Source organism: Bos indicus x Bos taurus, chromosome 8 (assembly GCF_003369695.1).
Source record: "Bos indicus x Bos taurus breed Angus x Brahman F1 hybrid chromosome 8, Bos_hybrid_MaternalHap_v2.0, whole genome shotgun sequence".
NCBI lineage: Eukaryota > Metazoa > Chordata > Mammalia > Artiodactyla > Bovidae > Bos > Bos indicus x Bos taurus.
This window is the reverse complement of record NC_040083.1, coordinates 28511256-28533594: the sequence shown is the minus strand read 5'-3', so window position 1 is coordinate 28533594 and position 22339 is coordinate 28511256. Positions and strand designations below refer to the sequence as shown.

General features: G+C 40.7%; 1 protein-coding gene across 6 annotated transcripts in view; it reads left to right on the top strand.

The window, feature by feature from the left end:
• Nucleotides 1-15501: 15501 nt before the first annotated feature.
• CCDC171 (coiled-coil domain containing 171) overlaps nt 15502-22339 on the top strand; it is a 341520-nt gene continuing 334682 nt past the window's right edge. For 3 of the 6 annotated variants that reach the window (XM_027549192.1, XM_027549195.1, XM_027549189.1), the window contains exon 1: nt 15939-16251. The gene's annotated coding sequence lies outside the window, so the exon portion shown is untranslated. The other 3 variants (XM_027549194.1, XM_027549191.1, XM_027549190.1) reach the window with 2 other exon arrangements.

Sequence of the window (22339 nt, the reverse complement as noted above, 5' to 3'; positions counted from 1 at the left end):
CGTGGCCTTAATTTTACTTCTCTGATAATTAGTGATAGTAAGCATCTTTCCATATGCCTGTTTACCATCTGTGTAATTTCTTTGGTGAAATGCCTCTTCATGTCCTTTGCCCATTTTCAAATTGGATTGTTTTTTCACTGTTGAATTTTGGCATTCTTTATATATTCCAGATAAGAATCCTTTGTCAGATGTGATCTGTAAATATTTTCTTTCAGTTAGTAGCTTGTCTTTTCATCTTTACCAGATCTTTCACCAGCTAAAAGTTGTTAATTTTGATGAAGTCCAATTTATCATTTTTTTTCTTCAAGGATGATGCTTTTCTTATCATGCCCCAGGTCCCAAAGTTCTATGTTTTATTCTGAAAATTTTATAACTTAACATCTTATATTTAAATTTATGATCCATTTGAGTTAATTTTTGGCTAAGGTTTGAAGTTTAGATGGAGGTTTATTTATTTATTTATTTTCCTATGGATATCCAAATATTCCAGCACCTTTGCTGAAAAAACAAACCTTTTGTCATTTAACTGCTTTTATACTCTGTTGATAATCACATTGTTCTACCTCTGTGGGATTATTTCTCTATTTCCTTTAAGTGATCATTGTGTGTTTCTGTCTGAGCCACCATCTTGATTACTGAAGTACTAACACACTGTCTTAATTACTGAAGCTTTGAAATTAATCATAAAATCAGGTAGAATGATTCCTTCTACTTTATTCTTATTTCTTAAGTTCTTTTCTGGCAATTATAATTTCTTGCTTTTCCATAAAATTTGTAGAATAAGCTTGTCTGAAAGTGAAAGTCGCTCAGTCATGTCTGACTCTTTGCGACCCCATGGACTATACAGTCCAGCAAATTCTCCAGGCCAGAATAACTGGAGTGGGTAGCCTTTCCCTTCTCTGGGGGATCTTCCCAACCCAGGGATTGAACCCAGGTCTCCTGCATTGCAGGTTGATTCTTTATCAACTGAGCTATCAGGGAAGCCCTAAGCTTGTCTATATCAATTTTGAAATTTGTATTTTGGTAAGAATTAAACTTACACATCAATTTGGGGTGATTTGATATCTTCACTAGGTTGAGTGTTCTAACTCATGAACACAGTATGTCTCTCCACTAATTTAGATCATCTTTAATTGTTTTCATTATCATTTGTAGCTTTCAGCCCACAAACCCCATTTATGGTTTGTTAGATTTACAATTAAGTAGGTAATTTTTTGGAACTATTGTAGTTTTAATTTCAGTGTTCACTGCCAGTATATAGAACTGATACTTGTATGCTTATCCTGAATTTTGAAACCTTCTTGAGCTCGTTTATTAGTTTTAGAAAAAAATTTTGTGAGATTTCATGGGATTTTCTACATAGACAATTATGTTATCTGTAAATAGGAACAAAGAATATACTTTATGTGTGATTTCAGTCCTTTTACTATTTATTTATTTCTTTATTTTTTGGCAGCGCTGCATGCAGGATCTTATTTCTCTGACCAAGAATGGAACCTGTGCCCTCTACAGTGGAAGCATGGAATCTCAACCACTGGACCACCAGGGAAGTCTCAGTTCTTTTACATTGTTTGAGGATTGTATTATGGTCCAGGATACAGTCTAATATAGATGTTCCAAGGGTACTTGAAAAGACTGTATATTCTGCTTTTGTTAGGTAAATATTCAAGAAGTGTCAATTATATGTGGAGCTTCCCACGTGGCTCAAATGATAAAGAATCCACCTACCACTGCAGGAGCTGTAGGAAACACAGGTTCAATTTCTTGGGTCGGGAAGATTCCCTGGAGGAGGGAATGGCAACCCACTCCAATAATCTTGCTTGGCAAATCCCCCAGACAGAGGAGCCTGGTGGGCTACAGTTCATGGGGTCACAAAGAGTTGAACATAACTGAGCATACACTCATTTAGTTTTATTAGCCTTATACCCTATTGGCGGAGAAGGCAATGGCACCCCACTCCAGTACTCTTGCCTGGAAAATCCCATGGATGGAGGAGCCTGGTAGGCTGCAGTCCATGGGGTCGATAAGAGTCAGAAACGACTGATCGACTTCACTTTCACTTTTCACTTTCATGCATTGAAGGAAATGGCAACCCACTCCAGCGTGCTTGCCTGGAGAATCCCAGGGATGGCAGAGCCTGGTGGGCTGCCGTCTATGGGGTCGAACAGAGTCGGACACGACTGAAGTGACTTAGCAGCAGCAGCAGCATACCCTATTGGATGAAGGCATTGTTGAGTTCTTGTATGTACTTCATTATTTTCTGTCTGTTTGTCTTAAAAATGTTGAGAGAGAGAGATGAAGTCTCCAAACATAGTTAGACTTGTAGTTTTAATTTCAGTGTTCACTGTCAGTATATAGAACTGATACTTGTATGCTTATCCTGTATTTTGAGACCTTCTGTCGGGGGCAACACCCTGACAGATCCATTGTAAGTTGAAAATACCTTGTGAGAAATGCATGTAATACATGTAACCTGTTGAATATCATAGCTTAGCCTAGCCTGCCTTAACCAGTCTCAGAACACTTACATCACTTACAGTTGTGTAAAGCCATCTAACACATAGCCTATTTTATAATAAAGCTTTGAATATCTCATGTGATCCATTGACTACTCTAATGAAAGTGTAAAACAGACAGGTTGTATGGCCACAGAATGTGTCTAAGAGTATTGGTTGTTTACCCTGGTGATCGGAAGCTCAATACTGCTACTCAGGATCACGAGAACATCTAAACCACGTATTACTAACCCAGGAAAAAACAAAAATCAAAATTCAAAATTTGAAGTACCATTTCTATGGAATATGGATCACTTTCACACCATCATAAAGTCAAAAATTGTAAGTGGAACCATTGTAAGTTGGGGATCTTCTGTATACAGCTAGGAACAGTAAAAGTAGTTGTTTTAGTAGAAAGGATTTAAGCAATATCAAATAGTGTTGGGGAAAGCTATATAAACATATTTGTAAAGGAAGATAAATTAATAATTTTAAACTACATAAAAATAAGAGGTGATTGTGAAAATATAAATTCAGAACTTAGAAAACCAGACTGTAATTTTATTTCTACTAACTCTATTCAGAAATTATTTTCCTTTTTGTAATGTTTGGGATTAAGAATTACTTAGTTTTGCATGCATTTAATTGAGCCTACTTTTCTCATCATAACATCTATAATTTAACATCATGATTAAGCAAAACATTGATAGTGGTTTTAGAGCATTTTATCCTTATGCAACATGATCCCTGATGAATGCCATAACAACTTTTGAGGACTATGCAGGTATATAAAATTTCATCTTTTTAAAAAATATTTATTTATTTATTTAGTCACGTCTGCAAAGCATGTGGAATCCTAGTTCCCTGACTAGGGCTTGAACCTATGGCCCCTGCATTGGGAGCATGGAGTCCTAAGCACTTGACCACCAAGGAAGTCCCTATAAAATTGCAGTTATACATTTCCTTTTTGTGTAAATATTAAATACCATAAACTACTTAGACCGCTTTATAATTTCACCTTAGTATATATGAATTGAGAAAGGAAATATGACCGTGCTCATCATAAAGGTCAAGTGTGGATAGGTATATACCACATGCCTGTGGTACAGTTGCCCAAACAATGGCAAGGCTGAGGAATGGTCAAAAAAGTTGTGCAGGAGTGATGTTAAGAAGCTGTCATGTGTTTTCTTCACTGACATTTCAGGTAAAGAGAAAACTAAGATGTAGAATTGGTTGTGAAAGATGTGAAACTCAGCTTCTCATTCAGTGTGGTCACTTCACTTCTGCTTACACTGGTAGAGTTTCTCAAGTTCAAATCAATATCTTTTCACTGGCTCTGTGTCTTGCCTCCTGGGGCTTCCCTGGTGGCTCAGTGGTAAAGAATTTGCCTGCCAGTAGAGGAGATGTGGGTTCCATCCCTGGGCCAGGAAGATCCCTGGGAGAAGGAAATGGCAACTCACTCCAGTATTCTTGCCTGGAGAATCCCATGGACAGAGGAGCCTGGCGGGCTACATACATAGGGTCACAGAGAGTTGGACACGATGGAGCACATAGCACCATACATTTTTCAAGGAATTTTTTTTTCCTGTTTTCATATTACTTAACGAAAGCTAAAGGAGCTGTATTTAAGATAACACTTCTTCTTTTTTATTCTGGTAAAATATAACATAAAGCTGACCATTTTAACCATTTTAAAGTATACAGTTCAATAACATTAAAGTTACATTGTTGTGCAACTATCACTGCTCTGCATCCACAGATCTCTTTCTTCATTCTAAAATGAACACCTCTTGTCCGAACTTACTAGTAGGAGAGTGGGGTTGTTGAAGTAGAAAGGAAATTAGAAAGAAAGTATATTCTATATTCTGGTATATTCTATGGCCCTAATAGAAAGAGAGTGTGAGCAGAAGGATGTTGCCCATGGTTAACAATCTGCCACCAGAAGTCACGAAGAGATGTGTGGAGCTGCTGCTGCTGCTGCTGACTCGCTAAGTCATGTCCAACTCTTTGCAGCTCTCTGTAGCCTGTCAGGCTCCTCTGTCCAGGAGATTTTCCAGGCAAGAATACTGCAGTGAGTTGCCATTTCCTTTTCCAAGTGATCTTTCCGACCCAGGGATTAAACCTGCATCTCCCCCTTGGCAGGTAGATTCTTCACCACTGGAAATCAGTCCTGAATATTCATTGGAAGGACTGACACTGAAGCTGAAACTCCAATACTTAGGCCACCCGATGTGAAGAACCGACTCATTGGAAAAGACCCTGATGCTGGGAAAGACTGAAGGTAGGAGGAGAAGGGGATGATAGAGGATGAGATGGTTGGATGGCATCACCGACTCAATGGACAGGAGTTTGAGCAAGCTCTGGGAGTTGGTGATGGGCAGGGAAGCCTGGCATGCTGTAGTCCATGGGGTTGCAAAGAGTCAGACACGACTAAGCAACTGAACTGAATTGAACTGAGCCACCTTGGAAGCACAGAGAGTTCATATCTATTCCATGTGGTACCTGCAGGGGGCTGAGCCATCCAAGATATAAGTGAAACTTACACATCTGATGCCTCAGCTAGGTTACTTCAGATTGCTAGAGGCTGGCTGGAAGGGCTCAACATAGGTCATGGAAAACAGGGGACCTTGCTTTTTGTGTTTGGTTGGGCTCCTCAGGTCTTCACTCTCTAGTCTTGTGCCCTCACCTCTCCATGTAGCTTCTGCATCTGGTTTCTCCCTTAGAGTGGCTGCATCTCTTATACGCTCTTTACCCGAGCATAAGATCTTCCAAAAATCTGCCACACCTTCCAAATACTTAGGCCCAGAACTGGCACAGTGTCATCTAATGATGCATTTTTTGGTTAAAAAAAGTCACAATAAGATACAAGGCTATTCCAGATTCAAGGGACAGGACTTCCACAACCAAGAGGCATGGTTCATTACAGGCCAATAATGTTAACAATTCACACTCAACCTAAAGCCTTTTCCTCCAACTCTTCCAATTATTCAGTAAACTCTTGCATTAAATATAACAAATACATTTCTGCTTGAAATACCTAGTGTAATATTCTGTTGACTGTAACAAAGATCTCTGCCTTATGTAATTCCAAATGCAAGTATTTTCTCTATGATTAAAGAAAAAGAACCCCATTAACAGTAGCGAGTTGATTTCTCTTCTTCTTACCCTTTCATGTAATTATTCAAATTCCAACATAATCCCTGTAGTTTTTCCACAATTATTTTTAGGAGCCCTTGTGGTTTTTCAAATCAGATACTTCCTTCCTAAAAGACCACCAAGCAGCAAGATTAAAGTTGAGTTTTATCAACCTTTCAAAGAAAGGTTATTCTTTTAGTATTTAAAGATGAGTATGAAAAGATCCCTGATTCATTATACAAATCCAGTATAATGCTGACACTAAAACATATAAAAGCATTTTAAAAACTTACAGATTTTGCCTTCTACAATGATGTCTGGATTTCCAGTCACCAAAGACTAGTCAGAATAGTCAAAACTGAGCTTCATCCAGGGGGAAGCAATGAACCTTGCCCCTTGAATATAAGTTAAAGGTACCATGGGAAATAACACATAGGTACATTTTAATTACATTCCGCTGGTTTTCTTGTTCAGCATACCACTTACAGTGCTCACTAAAGATGCAAAAATAGAATTTTGGTTAAAAAAAATAGGAAGTTAGAAAAAGATACTTTCTTAATATAAAAATAATTTCTAATAAGTCAAGATTAAAGAGATCAAATGTAAGAATTAGTTCACATTAGTGCCATGAATAAAAGCTTTTTATCTTTAAAAAATTTATTTATTTATTTATTTATTTACTTTTGGCTGTGCTGAGTCTTCACTGCTGCATGGGCTTTTCTCTAGCTGTAGCAGGCGGTACTCGCCAGCTACTGTGTGCAGGCTTAGCTGCCCCGCAGCATATGGGATTTTCCCAGACCAGGGAGTAAACTGGCGACCCCCCCCCCCCCCAATGCAAGGCAAACTCCCAACCACTGGACCACCAGGGAAGCCCTCAGTTCAGTTCAATCACTCAGTGGTGTCCGACTCTTTGCGACCCCATGAATCGCAGCACGCCAGGCCTCTCTGTCCATCACCAACACCCGGAGTTCATTCAAACTCACGTCCATGAGTCGGTGATGCCATCCAGCCATTTTATCCTCTGTCGTCCTCTTTTACTCCTTTCCCTACTCCCTCCCAGCATCAGAGTCTTTTCCAAAAATGAGTCAACTCTTCACATGAGGTGGCCAAAGTATTGGAGTTTCAGCTTTAGCATCAGTCCTTCTAAAGAACACCCAGGACTGATCTCCTTCAGGATGGACTGGTTGGATCTCCTTGCTGTCTAAGGGACTCTCAAGAGTCTTCAACACCACAATTCAAAAGCATCAATTCTTTGGCGCTCAACTTTCTTCACAGTCCAATTCTCACATCCATACCTGACTACTACCACCTCTTTTATTCAAATTGTTCTGAGAATTCTATCCAATGCAGTAAGCTAGGGAACAGAAGTAATCTATAACTACCAAGACCAAGGGCTTCCCTGGTGGCTCAGATGGTAAAGAATCTGCCTAAATATAGGAGACCTGGGTTTGATTCCTGGGTTGGGAAGATCCCCTGGAGAAGGGAAAAGCTACCCACTCCAGTATTCTAGCTTAGAAAATTCCATGGACAGAGGAGCCTGGCAGGCTACAGTCCATGGAGTCGCAGAGTTGAACACAACTGAGCAACTTTCACTCAACTCACTCACCAAGACCAAAGAGAACAAATTATCATTATTTAGAGATAATTATTACCAAAATATCCCAAGAAAATGGCTATTCGAGTTAATTCTGAACTCTCGTAACTGACTATAGGAGGAATACATTCAAAATTAATAATTTAAAAAAATCCTAATAAGTATATAAAGGTGAAAATAGGCAAAACAAACTAACCTGTCATGATAGAGGTCAGAATAGTGGTTGAGTTTAGAATAACAGTTGTAACTGAGATGTAGTCCAGTTAGAGAATGTACTGGAAGGAAAATCCCCAAAGCCAAAACTAATCCAAACAAAAACAAACTTTTTAAACCTAGTAATAAATTTAATAAAAATTTATAAAATTATGGGGCAAAAACTATATAAGTTTTACTGAAGGAAATAAAAGAAAATCTAGAATGGAGAAATATATTCCTGGCTGGGCAGATTTAATACCATAAAAATGTCAATTATCCCCCAAGTGATCTAAAAATTTACTCTAATTCCTTGATAAACTGATTGTAAAGTTCACTTGAATGGTTGCCCATGTCATTTAGAGAAAATGCCCTATACAGACCATTTACCTCCCACTGGCTTTTTTGTTTTATGAATGTGGGCCATTTTTTAAGTCTTTATTGAATTTATTATGATATTGTTTCTGTTTTATGTTTCTATTTTTTGGCCACGAGGCATGTGGGATCTTAGCTTTTTACCACTGGACTGCCAGGGAAGTTTCCCTCCCTTTAGCTTTTATTCCTTATATCCAATTTCTGCCATTTGCTCTCTTCTCTAGTCAAACTGGCCTCCTTGTGACTTCTCCAACATGTCAGGCAAATTCCTATCTCAAATCCTTTGCAGTTGCTAGTCCCTCTTTCAGAAATGCTCTTTCTCTAAATAGCTGTGTGCTTGCTCCTTCACCACCTACAGGTCTTTGCTCAAATGTTATCCACTTAGGGGGGCCTTCCCTGATTACCTGATCTAAAATTGGAACACCCAACCTACCCACCACCACCCACATGCATTTTCTTCCCTACTTCTTTGTCTATTTTTTTCGTAGCACTCATCCTCATCTGGCAGGCTATATATTTGTTTATTGCTTGTGTCAACTGTTGATCCCTTCTAACAGAAAACACACGTGCACACAGAAAACCCATTGATCAGAAAGTGAAAGTCGCTCAGTTGTGTCCAACTCTTTGCAACCCCATGGACTATGTAGTCCATAGAATTTTCCAGGCCAGAATACTGGAGTGGGTAGCCTTCCCCTTCTCCAGGGATTGATCAGAAAAGCTACATTTATTTTAATTTACTTTTGTTTAAGGGAAAACATCACTGTGACAGGGTCTAAGGGGTGCCTCAAAATGGGGAAATTAGGGAGAGGCGTTAATAGAGATTTAGGACCTGGGCTGAGTGGTTTTAAGGCAGGTCTTGCAAGGTGGGGAACTAGTTGAGATTGAGCAGAGTTTATGATTTAATAGCTTTGGATTAGTGGACTCAAGGAAGAATTTTGAAGTGAATCTTGATGAGCTAGCAGTTTTGATAAATAAGTTGTTTAGTTAGTTCACATTATATTCCCCAATGAGAAGCTAATGTTTTTATTTTGTTACTGTTTAACACAGGGACTGGAGAATTGTGTTGGTTCAAATTCCCAGTCTCCTCTTCTGTCATTCTCTAGGCTAATCTGGAGGAGCATTATCATTTGGGATGTAATCAACTCAGATCCACACCATGTTGGATATGCTATGCTGCTGCTGCTGCTAAGTCACTTCAGTCGTGTCTGACTCTGTGCGATCCCATAGATGGCAGCCCACCAGGCCCCGCCGTCCCTGGGATTCTCCAGGCAAGAACACTGGAGTGGGTTGCCATTTCCTTCTCCAATGCATGAAAGGGAAAAGTGAAAGTGAAGTCGCTCAGTTGTGTCCGACTCCTAGTGACCCCATGGACTGCAGCCTACCAGGCTCCTCCGTCCATGGGATTTTCCAGGCAAGAGTACTGGAGTGGGGTGCCATTGCCTTCTGCATGGATATGCTATGGTTGAGTATAATTTTTGGTAGTAGTTGTTCCAACTACTGCAAGTGTCAGCTTTTCTTGTTTTGTTTTTGTTTGTTTTTTGGTAGAAGATCATCAGTAGGCATAGTGACTGCTCAACTGCCTTAAGATTCTGGAGTTCTAATTTGAGCAGGGTGACTCAAACAAGTGCTAACCTACTTTGAGTAAAGTGTGCAGATGAAACTAATAGAGTAGATTCATTTCAACTATGAAGAGCTCACAGAACCAGAGATTTGGATATTAGCCAGATTATTTAGTCTCATGATACTTATTTTTCCAGATCTTTTTAGTGATAGTAAAGATCGCAGAGAAATCTGCAGAAATCTAAGTACATCATTATTTCCCTTAGGCAGCACACGTTTTCCTTCAGGAAGCCAGTACAACATCTGATGACTCTGTTTTGAACCATTGTTTGTCTGTCTCATGAAATTTTTTAGGTGACGATTTCCACAGTCTTAGACATCTTATCTAGTTTAAATATTTTCTGAACCATAAGCATGTAGGATTACTCCTACTTTTTTAAGCCTCTTAGAAAGCATAAAATGAAACGTCTTGAGTATAGAAGAATACAGTTCCTCAAATCTTCAGCTTTTAAATGCAAATCAAATCCAAGTTTTCCTTAGTTAAATTAAATTGTTTAAAGATTTTTTTTTTCTGTGAAGATACTTTTGTGGGCTAAAATGAAACTTGGGTGACATTGAAATCTATCTTGAAACCAAGTATCAATTAACCAAGATAACTTAGCTCTGTTCAACCTGCTGGTAGCAGTCAGTTACTGTGCCACAAATTTAGTACTAGTTTAAAGGGAACAGTCAATGTTATTTTTTTGTGTGTGTGATAATATCTCTATGGAGTTGCCAAATGGTATGGTAATGCTTTCAACATTATATAAGTGTTGGTGTCAGGAAAATATGTTTGTAATAAAGAGATCACTAGTTAGTTCTAAAGTGAAAGAGCTTGGGGTTAAGTGCACTAGTGTTCCTTTCTTACAATAGAGTCTCTGAACATATTCCATCTGTTTTAAAATCCTTTCCAAGCTCTATTTCTATTGGTTACAAAGGCTAGCTCCTACAAAAATTTCCTCCTTTAACAAGTTTGTCAAGCTGAAAATTCTGAGAACACAGTCCTCCATAACTGGCCTCACTTCAGATACCAGTCTCTAAGTGTGGTGATCCCCAGGGTGACCCTCACGTCTGATCAGTTGCCTGCAAATTCAGGGGTTTCCATGATCACTGTCAAGTTTGATAACTCACTAAAAAGACTCAGAGAACTCAGTTTGAGCCAACTCCCAGAGATTGTGAAGGACAGGGAAGCCTGGCGTGCTGCAAGGCCGTGGGGTTGCAAAGAAGACATAACTTAGCAACTGAGTGACAACCTCTAGGCTGAGGAGGAATGAGCAATGGTAGAACTGGAGACTAGAAGAGCCTTCTCCCACCAATTACTTCCCCAAGATTGAGATTCAGATCTCTTCAGATTCTTGCTCCTTCGAAGGAAAGCTATGACAAACCTAGACAGTGTATTAAAAAGCAGAGACATTACTTTGCAACTTACTCTAGTATTCTTGCCTGTAGAATTCCCATGGACGGAGGAGCCTGGTGGGCTACAGTCCATGGGGTCACAAAGAGTCCTTAGCATGCATGCCTGTGTCAAAGCTATATTGTTAAGTAAAAAAAAAAATCATCTATTGACCAATCAATAGTAGTGATGTGCTAGAGCTGCCTCCCACAGGACATTTGAGAGCCGAATGTACATATTTCTTCTGAACTCTGTAGTCAGATACTGCTTGAAATTAGACACAGTGGCAGTATTTAGAGCACATCCATCAAGAAAATCAGCACACCACTGGCTTCAGAAAACATGACTAGCACAGACTTGAATCAGAAGAAAGTCCAGGAAGAGGTCAGCACTTAAGTAGTGTCATGGAGTATCAAGGCTCTTTATATTCTCACCTCAGTAGGTGTGCATTTACATTTCATCATACAAAACTGTTCACACAGCCAACCCTAGCTACCAGTGAGCTTTGGAGAACCAGTAGCTGGCGGGAGGAAACAGGATACTGTGATCAGAGCATTCATCTCTTAGAGTTGCAAACAGATTGAGGTTTTCAGCAAGAATGGGGTAGGATATGGAAAAGCAGCTAATAGTGTCTGTGTGTGTGTGCACACTGTGTGAATATAAAAATAAATGAATAAACAAATAAATGTGCCTTCTTTTAAGATGTATTTGTTTATGCATCAAAGGGCTTCCCAGGTGGTACTAGTGATAAAGAATCCGCCTGTTAATGCAGGAGATGCAAGAAATTGGGTTTGATCCCTGGTTCGGGATGATCCCCTGGAGGAAGAAATGGCAACCCACTCCAGTATTGCCTGGAAAATTCCATGGACAGAGGAGCCTGGTAGGCTATAGCCCATGGGGTTGCAAAAAGTCAGACACGACTGTGTGACTGAGCACACACACACACACATTTATGCATCAAAATGTTATATTTCTTTACAGAAATATAATACATTGCTAACAGTTTTTAAATCTAGAGAGGGAAGGTAGGACTTTGGGGAGATTTTTTAAAAAATTTATTTTTGGCCATGCCCCAGCGTGTTGGATCTTAGTTCCCCAAGCAGGCATCAAACCAGCGCCCCTTACGTTGGAAGCTCAGAGGTTTAACTCTGGACTGCCAGGGAAGTCCCTGAAATTTTTACTTTTAAAATTGCCCTGATATAAGTGACCATGTATTTATTATAAAGAACAAAGGATAAAGATGGATGCTTTTTTGAAAAAATGAGAATACATGTGAAACCCCTTAGCATAGTGCTTGGCACATGTTTAATAAATAATGCGATCAGGGTTTAAACCTTTTATATTAGCCTATACATTTACAAACTTTTAATATAACTCCATGTCTACCTCTTACTCCATTTATTTGCGTTTTCTGTTGCTAATGTGAATGAGAAGGAAGGTTTATTGTGAAGTAGAAGGCAAAGTTGGAAAGGCAGGTAGTGACAAGAATAAGAGCCCTTGATTGATGGAGGAAAAGTTTGGGTTTTATCCAGTAAGGATTGAGGAGCCATTAAAAGAATTAATGAAGAGGGTAAGTAACATCGTCAGTGTTATGCTTCAGAAGGATCATTTCCATTGTGGCACACAGCATGGGGATTGAAAGAGCGAAAAACTGGAGCTACCAAGGACAACAATTATGTTAGGCCTTGCAGTTCTAAGAACTGACACCAAAGCAGCATAATAATCAAGCACCTGGTGTCTGAACCTTCTGGGAGAGGTGACTGAAGGGTCAAAAGGATGTGGCTTATCTGGTGCTTAAAAAACCCCTGAGGCTCAAATGTACACAATCAGCTCATAACACTCCTTAGTGTCAGAAAGGTGCATATGAGCCCTTAGGCCTACTTTTGATTTTGTTCTATTTTTTGGTCCTCTCCTCTCACGTTTCCAGGTTCAAAAATGCCCTAGATGCTAGCTGTCAACTTGTAAAAATATTGAGAATTTGCACAGAAGGATATGGATGATATGTGTTAGCCACAGAAAGGTCCTGACTTACAAGTGTCTGGATATGAAACAATAAAAAAACAAATGAAGATGATTAGTAGGAGGCATAGAAAGACCACAGGAGACAGAAAAAAGTAAGTAGGATTTCATAATTCTCAGATGAAGGGATTGAGAGAGAAGAAAGATTCTCTAAACTTTTTTCATTTGGGTGTCTAAGAGATTGTGTGCATAATGCTCAGTAGCTCAAGTGTCTGAAGCTTGCGACCCCATGGACTGTAGCCTTCCAGGCTTCTCTGTCCATGGAATTCTCCAGGTAAGAATACTGGAGTGGGTTGCCATTTTCTTCTCCAGGGGATCTTCCTGACCCATGAATGGAACCTGTGTTTCCTCCATTGTTAGATGAATTCTTTACCACTGAACCACCTGGGAAGCCCATCTAAGAGATGAAAAGTTTCATAAATAGGTAGAGGAGTGGTTTGTGAGGCTCCAATGAGAAAGAGAATTCAGTTTTAGATATACTAAATTTGATATTGACAGACATTAAAGTGGCACTGTTCAAAAGAGAGTTAAAAATTCAAGACCAGAGCTCAGATTATGATATTATGATATGTGAGGTGGAGAGTTCACACTTGCAGGAATGGATGATATCACCAAAGAAGCTAATATGGTAAACCATGAAGGTTGAGGGCAGAAACTGAGAAAATATCCTCTTATGGGGCAAGAAGGGATAACTGTTTCCTGTGCAGCAGCAAAAGGGCCAGAAGGCTGCCTGAACCTTGAGTCTCATCTACTCCAGAGAGAAATTTGAGCGATCAAAGTGTCAACGAAATCAAGGAGCCTGGCATTTAGTAATGACGTCATTATTGACTGTAGAAGCTGTTTTGGTAGAGCAGGGGTGTCGGATCAAATGATATCTCAAAAGAAAGATTGAGATGACTATTGTGACTCGAGGCTAAAAGAAAAGTGGGCTAGATAGCATCTTTCCCTGCACCTTTCCTAAGCAGCAGCATGTTAGATAAACAAGAGACAACGCAGAATTGACCTTGTAATTACTAGAAACACATAGAAAATCTCCAAGTATTTGGTAAGTCTGATTTGCGTGCATGTGTGCTTGGTTGTGTCCAACTCTTGTGACCCCATGGACTGTGGCCCACTGGGCTTCTCTGTCCTTGGGATTTTCCAGGCAAAAATACTGGAGTGGGTTGCCATTTCTTCCTCCAGGGGATCTTCCTGATCAAACCCAAGTCTCCTGCATCTCCTGCACTGGGAGGTGGATTCTTTATGACTGAGGCACCGGGGAAGCCCCAACAGTCTGATTTACTGTGTAATTATTAGAACTTTCTGCTCAGCATCCTTCATTAGCTCTGTTGCTTGGTAAACGAAGTATGACCTAGAAGGCCCTCTGTGATCTTCAGCCTGACGTCTTACTCCCCCACACACCCCCAAACCCCAAGATGTGCACACACAACTTTCTTCAGTTTTCCAAATGCCTCATGCTGTTTCTTTGTCCTGATGTTTTTAACTTCCATGTCTTCCAATTCCTTCTAACTTGTTGAATCTATCAGTCTTCCCAGATTGAACTTAAAGCTCTCTATAAAGCTTTTCCGCTTGTTCAGGGTTGACATTAACAGTGGAAAAGACCTTGATGCTGGAAATAATTGAGGGCAGGAGGAGAAGGGGGTGACAGAGGATGAGATGGTTGGATGGCATCACCAACTCAATGGACATGAGTCTGAGCAAACTCTAAGAGATGGTGAAGGACAGGGAATCCGGCATGTTGCTTCCATGGGGTCACAGAGAGACACAACTTAGGGACTGAACGACAACAATAGTGGTACCTTTGGCATTTCTTGCTGTACCATATTCACTTCTGTTATTTTGATAAAACAAACAAAAAATATAAATATTTAAAACTTGTAAAAAAAAAAAAAAGGTCCTAATATCGTTAGTTTGTTGTGACTTCCAATTTCCTTTCTCCGTGTTACAGTAGGCTATTTTTTCCTTTCCATAAACTCTTTAAAGCAATTATCCTGTTTCTGCCTAGGCTATTAAGAAGCGAGATGTGCCTCTTTTCTTAATCTAAATGACTGAACTCAGGCCAATTAAAGTTTCAGTGCTACACGAATCTGGGAGGGCTTAATCTCAATTTGTTTTTGCATTTATGACCGTTGGTTCTCCTGGGGACGAGGGAGACGGAAAGACGGCCCCTGTTACACCTGGTTTCAGGTTGATTACAATCGATACGGGACTATTTTAGCATAAAAGGCTCGATTTGTATTAAACACCTTTTTGGGAAGAGGAGGTAGTGGTGCTGAAGATAAAATCTTTTATCAAAATCCCTCCAGTTTGCATTGTTCTTTGGGGAATAGGCTTTCAATAGCCAAGGAACAAAAGAGCATTTGGTTTTCCAATCTCCCTGAGGCGTTAGCGGCTTCCAGGAGAAATCTAAGTATAAATTATCTACGAAGAAAGCGTGTGTTGTGTGTGTGTTGCGGGGTTGGGTGGGGGCATAGGAAGAGGAGGAGGGCAGGAAAGGGAGCTGGAGCACACGCTAAGGTTCCGAGGACTTTTTCGCGAGGTACCTGTTTATGTAATATTTATAGTTAGAGGCGCTGCAACGGCATCAGCGCACTGACCCGCACTTTCCGGCCCCGTTTACAACCACAAGCTGGGATACAATGGGGATGGGAGAAGGGGACTAGAAGCGTCCGGCAGTTGGGAGCTGTCTAAACAAGCGGGAAACCAGCCACTGGTGCCGAAGCCAAGCCCAGAGAATTTCTCCCTGGCTCTGGCACCGGACTATGGACCGCGAAGGAGGGCAGTGATACTAAGGATCAGCAGGGGAGCTGGCTTAAATATGGAGCACCTGGGATTCGACTTAAGATTTTTATTCAGTAGGCGGGTTTCTGAGCTAGGGCTTAGAAACCGGCTTTTTCAGCCAGCTCTCTGGGGATTCTAAGACTGACCCGGGAACCTCACGCCGAGACTCTAGGGCGCGGGACCCGGCGTCTTCACGCGCGGAAAAGACGCGCCAGGAGCGGGGCCGCGCGCGACGGCTAGCGCGCCGCTCCCCAGCAACAGCGCATGCGCCGGTTGCCTTCCAGCGAGGCCGCGCAGCTCCGCGGGCCCGGATCTTCCAATCCGAGCCCGGCGTTCTCCGAGTGCGTATCCTGGAGCTGCGGGCTGCGGCAGGCGGGAGGAAAGGGGCAGGCCGGGGTGGGGCTAGGGGCCCCCCAAAGTCTGCGGAGGTCTGCTAGAGAAGTCTAGTCTCCGGAAGTGGCCGTTGTAAACACAGTCTCTCGGGGGCTGGTCTCCTTTCGTTCACCGCTGTGCTATTCGTTTCCCTTCCCCGGGTCCTAGAGTCCGTCGGGTTCCAACAGTTTTTGCTCTGACCCAGTGGTCGGCCCAGGCCTCTTTCAGCCTTTGAGATTTGAAGCTGCCCGCAGGGGCCGTGGGTGTGCAGTTTGGATCGCGGGAGCCCCCCTGAGGTAACCATCAGATGTGGGAGTTTGGAGGAGAAAGACTGGGCTGGGAGGTGTTGAGAGGAACGGTTATAGAGGGGCTGCAGTTAAGGTTATGGGAAACCCTGAGTTTGAGGCTGTTCTGTCAATGGGGACTCACCTCCAGTTCCCAGGGCTGCGCCTTTTCGCCCACCTGGAGGAAGATGCTTCCGGATCATCCTAGCCAAAGACCGCTGCCTCAGTACACAGAGGACTGGGTAGGGTCCAGAGGGCAGGACTCAGAGGGCCTGGACTTGGAGCTTCTTAAGTTTACAACTCCGGATTGCTGGGCTCTTTCCCTCTCAAGAATCTGTAAGTCCTTCGAGGACAAGAATCAGATCACTTTCATCCCTTTTAATAAAAATGGCAGCCACACACTAGACACTGTATAAATGTTTGATAAATGAAAGAATGAGTTGTGCTAGGCTGTCTTCTGTAGCTTCTACTTCATGACTCTTAAGAGAAAAGAGAGCTCTGAGTTGCTCCGTGCTGTACGATTTCTGCAGAAGTGGAGTCTCCTTTTGACTGTTCTTTATTACATGTGATATTTATCCTAGGCAATTCCACTCTCCCCCCAACCCCCCCCCCCCCCCCCCCCCCCGTTTAAGCAGATCGCAAATGATAACCACTTAAATTTACTTGAGAACCAATTTCAGTTAGTGTCCAAATCTTTTTGAACACATTACACATTGATGTTTTATTTAGTTGTTTTCATAATCTTGAAGGATTATGAACCTACCATTTTTTGTCACTTGTTTTATTGAACAGTTAGTGTCTAGTAACAAAACAAGCAGAGAGCAGGAAAGGAACTTGGTTTCCCATGAAATGAAGAGGAAACAAAGGCAGTGTGCAACCTCCTACAAGGAAAGATGAAAGCAGTAATTTTAGTTTGGAGCTTTCTGTATCAGTTCTAGTGGAGACTTTTATTAGCTGTGTGACCTCCTCCCTGGGCAAGAAAATGCCTTATCTGTCGGATAAGAAGGATAGACTGGATCTCTGAAGTCTCATTTAATCCTAAAATACTTTGATTGCCTCAACCCATTTGTCTTGGTTTTGTTTTGATGAAAGAACCCAACATCTTTTTTAAAGGTGAAATATATGTTTGCTAATAGACACCACACTACAGATGTGGTTAGTATTGAAGATAGCACTGTGTTGTGAAAGATAATGGATTTAGGAGTCAGCCACAATATGAACTTGAATTCTAACCCTCCCACTGGATATCCTTATACACAAGTTACTCAACCTCTCCAAGCCTCAGTGTTCTCATCTGTGAAACGTGCATAATAATCTGTAGGGTATTGGGAAGATTCACTGAGCTCCGATATGCTTCTTGTAGTGTCTGCCATGTAGGAAGTGCTCAATAATAAGTTTTCATCTTTTATTTCTCCCTGCCTCTCCCCTTTCCCCTGGTATGTACAGACTGATATGCACTGAGAGAGATCAGTGCATTCTGGATGACCTACAGAAGGACTCAGATATGAGATAGGAAAACTTACCAGCAGTAGCTCTGAAATTTAAAGCAGAATTGTCTTTTTGGCTGGTACTTACTCTCAGTATGTCCAGACCATTGATCTCTTGTCCTCAATTGCCCCATTAACTATTTCTAAAAAACTTCTTGATGAATGATGTACATAACATCCCTAATCTGTTTTGGGGCTTCTCTTGTGGTTCAGCTGGTGAAGAATCTGCCTGCAATGTGGAAGACCTGGGTTTGATCCCTGGGTTGGGAAGATCCCCTGGAGAAGGGAAAGGCTACCCACTCCAGTATTCTGGCTTAGAGAATTCGGTGGACTGTATAGTCCATGTTTCAGGAAGAGTTGGACATAGCGACTTTCACTTTCTTTCATCTGTTTTAGTGGGAATGGTGAGAATAGACCAACTTCACTACCAAAACATAAAGATATTAACACATTAACATAAGAAACTGATTTAAACTTTGCCTTTATCCATCACTGCCCAATGGGTGCCCTGCTTTTGGTCCAACTCTGTGGAAATCCCTTCTGGATTGAGAAATTCACTGGACGTCTGGGTCATCTTTTATTAAGACCCTGACTTGTAGTTTGGATGTGTGGAAGAATGATCTGTGTTTAAGAACTCGGCAGTATGGAGCAGAAGTGCTTCCCTGACATGTGAGGGATGCCACGGGGTGAGCCGTGTGTTGAAGGTTAATGGCAACGGTACATAGCAAAGCTCTGGAGATAGCCAATTTGGATTTGAATCCTTACTCTGTCACTTACTAGAGATGTGACTTTGGACAAGTGACTGAGTATCTTTAAGCCCCAGTTTCCCAGGGTATAAAATGGGGATATTAACGTATCTTCCCCTTGCGGTTGGTGTAGAGTGAAATGAGATAATCTAAGTGTGATACCTGGAGAAGGGATGTTTGTGTGTGCACAGTAGGAATGGTGATGGAAGGGTGTGGCTTTGGGGTATCAATTTGTTCATAGATAATGGAATTATGAAATATGTGTCCTTTTGTGTCTGGCTTCTTTCACTTAGCGTAATGTTTTCAACACTCATCCATGTTGTGGCATATATTGGTACTTCATTCCTTTTTATGGTTGAATAATATTTCATGTTTGTTTATATATTGGCAAATGATGGATATTTGGGTTTTTACTTCTTGGCTGTTTATGAACAATGCTGCTATGAACATTTGTGTACAACTTTTTACTAAAGTCCAGTAGTTGTCTTAGAATATGTCTTGGTATTGATTGTGCTGGGTTCATGTCCTCAGATATGCAGCTTATTTTTTGGAACTATGGATTAGAATCTTTTTATATTTAAGAAAAATTTTCTTGAATTACAGTTCTTAGTGTTTGTTCTGTTTCCCTTGCTTTATCGCTTATTCAGGGACTTCTTTTATTTCTATGTTGGTTATTCTTTGTCTGTTTTCAGTATATTTTCACATTCTCTTGAATAATTTTGGTTTGTTTTCTTAAATTTTTGTTTAAAAATTTTATTTAATTTTGTATGTCCTTTAAGAGTTTTTTTTCTGATCATGTCTATTTATTCTTGTTCCCTCTACTTCAGTCTTCACTGCAGAATTGTTTTTTTTAATGTTTCTAATCTTCATCTGATCTTATGTCTGATGTTTTCTAATTCTGATTCCTGTCCTTTCATGCCTTATACCATTTTGTTAATGTCTTGTAGCTCATCTTTTTCAATAATTGCTTTTATTTATTTGACTGTGCCAAGTCTCAGTTTGGGCCCATGAGACCTTTGATCTTTGTTGCAGCAGCGTGTGGAATCTTAGTTGTGGCATGTGAGACCCTAGTTGCGGTTTGTGGGATCTAGTTCCTGATCAGGGATCCAACCCAGGCCCCCTGCATTGGGAACACGGAGTCTTAGCTACTGGACCACCAGGGTAGTCCCCCTTGTAGCTCGTTTTGAAATAGTAAGTTATGGTTTTAATCTGATTTGTGGACTTGTCTTTCTGTCATTCTTTCATTTTCAGGAGTCCATTCCGTTCCTTACTCTCTTTCTCCTCATATTTGTATGAAATTTGAACACTCTGCTTTTCTGTTGCTGATTTTTATGAAAGGTTAGTCTTCCTGAATTTTGAGCATGGTAAAGGAAAGCTTCTCAGAATTCACAAAACCCTGCCTTATTTTGTTGTGAGTGCTTGGTATTGAGATTTCCTGGCCTTGTTTCCTCCTACAGTTTGGTCTGAGCTATCTCTTTACTTTGTCTTTATTTCCCCTGATTCCATTTTCTACTGATTCTCATTAGTGTGGGTCCCTGTTCACGAAGGGCACCTTGGCAGGTCAGTAATGAAAGTCTGTGAGGAGACTGTCTTACCATGTGTCTGTTTCATGTGTCACTTTCAGCCCTTGCTCTCAGATTTTCCTGCCATGCTTTCCATTAACTATCTGTTGATCCTTTGGGGGTTCTTTCAGGGGGGTCTTGTTATTTCCCTTTGCTTTCTTCTGTATGGATACCTCCACCTCCATGTGGGTTTTGTGGTTGTTGCTGGTTTGCCCTTATTCATTTGTATTTTGTTCTGTTTGTTGTAAACATTGCCCATGACTTTCTCGTTTTTCTATGTTACCTTAGATAGGATTTTTACAAACTCTGCTATGTAAATTCATTAGGAAATTAACCTATGGAAAAACAAAGTGACATACACATGTAGGCAGGGTTGATGTCAGAATCCATTTTGTACTTTACATATTAACTCTTTCTCTTTTCTTTTTTCTTTTTAACTCTGCAAATGCATTTTCAAGCTTGTTATCTGTATTATTTTTCTATTGTGTAACAAGTTACCACAAACTTAGGGGCTTAAAACAGCCCTGATTTATTATTTCTCAGTTTCTATAGGTTGGGAATCTGGCACTGTGTAGGTGAGCCCTCTGTTCAGAGTTTCACTAAGTTGCAATCAAGGTGCTGCTGGCAGCGTTCTTATGTGGAACCTTGACTTGAAAGAATTTGCTATCCTGTTCATTCAAGTTGTTGGCAGAATGTTTTTTTTTTTTTTGGCTATGCCATGCGGCTTGCAGAATCGGCTTGCAGAATCTTGGTTCCCTGACCAGGGGTCAAACCTGTGCTCCCTACAGTGAGAGCATAGGGTCCTGACCACTGGATCTCCAGGGAATTGCCCAGAATGTGTTTCCTGTTGGCATCTGTATGATCAAGGGATCTGGCTTTTTACTGCCTTTGGGGAGGGTGCCTGCAGTTCCCTGCCAACTGGCCTTCTACATTGGCAGTTCACAGTGTGACAGCGTGCTGGGGGTTATCTGTCACTTCATCAGCTAGGACAGAGTCGTATATAACATTAAGTAATCATGGGAGTGCAGCCTGTCACCTTCGCCATGTTCTCTTGGTTAGAAGCAAGTCTCAGGTTCTCCCCAGTAAAGGGGAGGGTATTATACTAGAGAGAAACACCATGGGACAGAGATCATGGGAAACTATCTACCTGTTATGCTGTCTGTATCAGTGATCTGGAAATCAGTGAAACTTGCATCTGAGGTAGGGAAGACCCTTTCTCTCTAGACGACCATTCAAGTTTGAAGATGTTAGATACCAAAATAATGCACTGAAAAACGATGGTTCTCGTCAGTTTAGCTTTATTGAAACAATGATATTAAAGTTTGGTTAACTACCTTTCCCCACATTTCTCTGCCCAAGATCAAAACAAAGTCAAAAACACAGACATTATTAAGGCTCTAAGTATGTAAATTCTTTTCCTGTGAGGTAAATAGAGGTTCTGTTTGTGTCACATAAGTTTGTACATGTGGTATGTGTGTATGTATTTAATTGTTTTCACAAAACAAAAAACATTATATATATATGTACTTTTGAGCCTTGGACATGACTCTTAAGTATAAAAGAGTCCCTTCCAAGTTCTAACTCTTTTACTTCATTCTGAAGGCAGATTCTTTGGAGTTTGAACTTTGAGGGCACAGTGGTAAGATGAAAAGATTTTGAGACTCAGTATCAGAAGAGCTTGATTCTTCGGTGTCCTCTACTGAGTAGCTGACTGGCTATAGGCAAGTCATTTAAGCCTCTGTGAATCAGATGCATTTCTGTAATTGAAATGAGGATAATAAACCTCAGGTAAGATAATTATAGTTTACCTGTATCAACAGTGACCTTGTAGAATGAGCTTGGGCTTAGAGTTATATAGTTAGATAGTAACGAGTTGGAATTTTGATCCTGTAACTATGTGACTTTTGACAAATGACTTCTAACATCTGTCTTAGATTTCTCTTTTAAAAAATGGGATAATCTTTATATTGTCATGTTGTAAGGATCAGAGTTCCATAGCTCTGTGTATAAATACCAGGGACAGTGCTTACTGTACTAGGTGTTCAAGAAATTAATGATAGTGGTGTGTGTTTGTCTACCACTGTTCCCAAGCGTAGTATTTAGGAGGAATAAAATAAAATGGGATTTCCCCCCTCATCTTGGTAAGCATTCCATCTTCTTTGTCTAGGTCAAGCTATTCTGCATCAGCCGTGTGAATCAGTGTTTTGAAGATCCCCTAGTGTTTGGTTCTAGGAACCATTAGTCCTGTTCTTAGTCCTGTGTTTGGGTCTACATCTCAGTTGGCTTGTTTGAGTCCTTCTTTCAG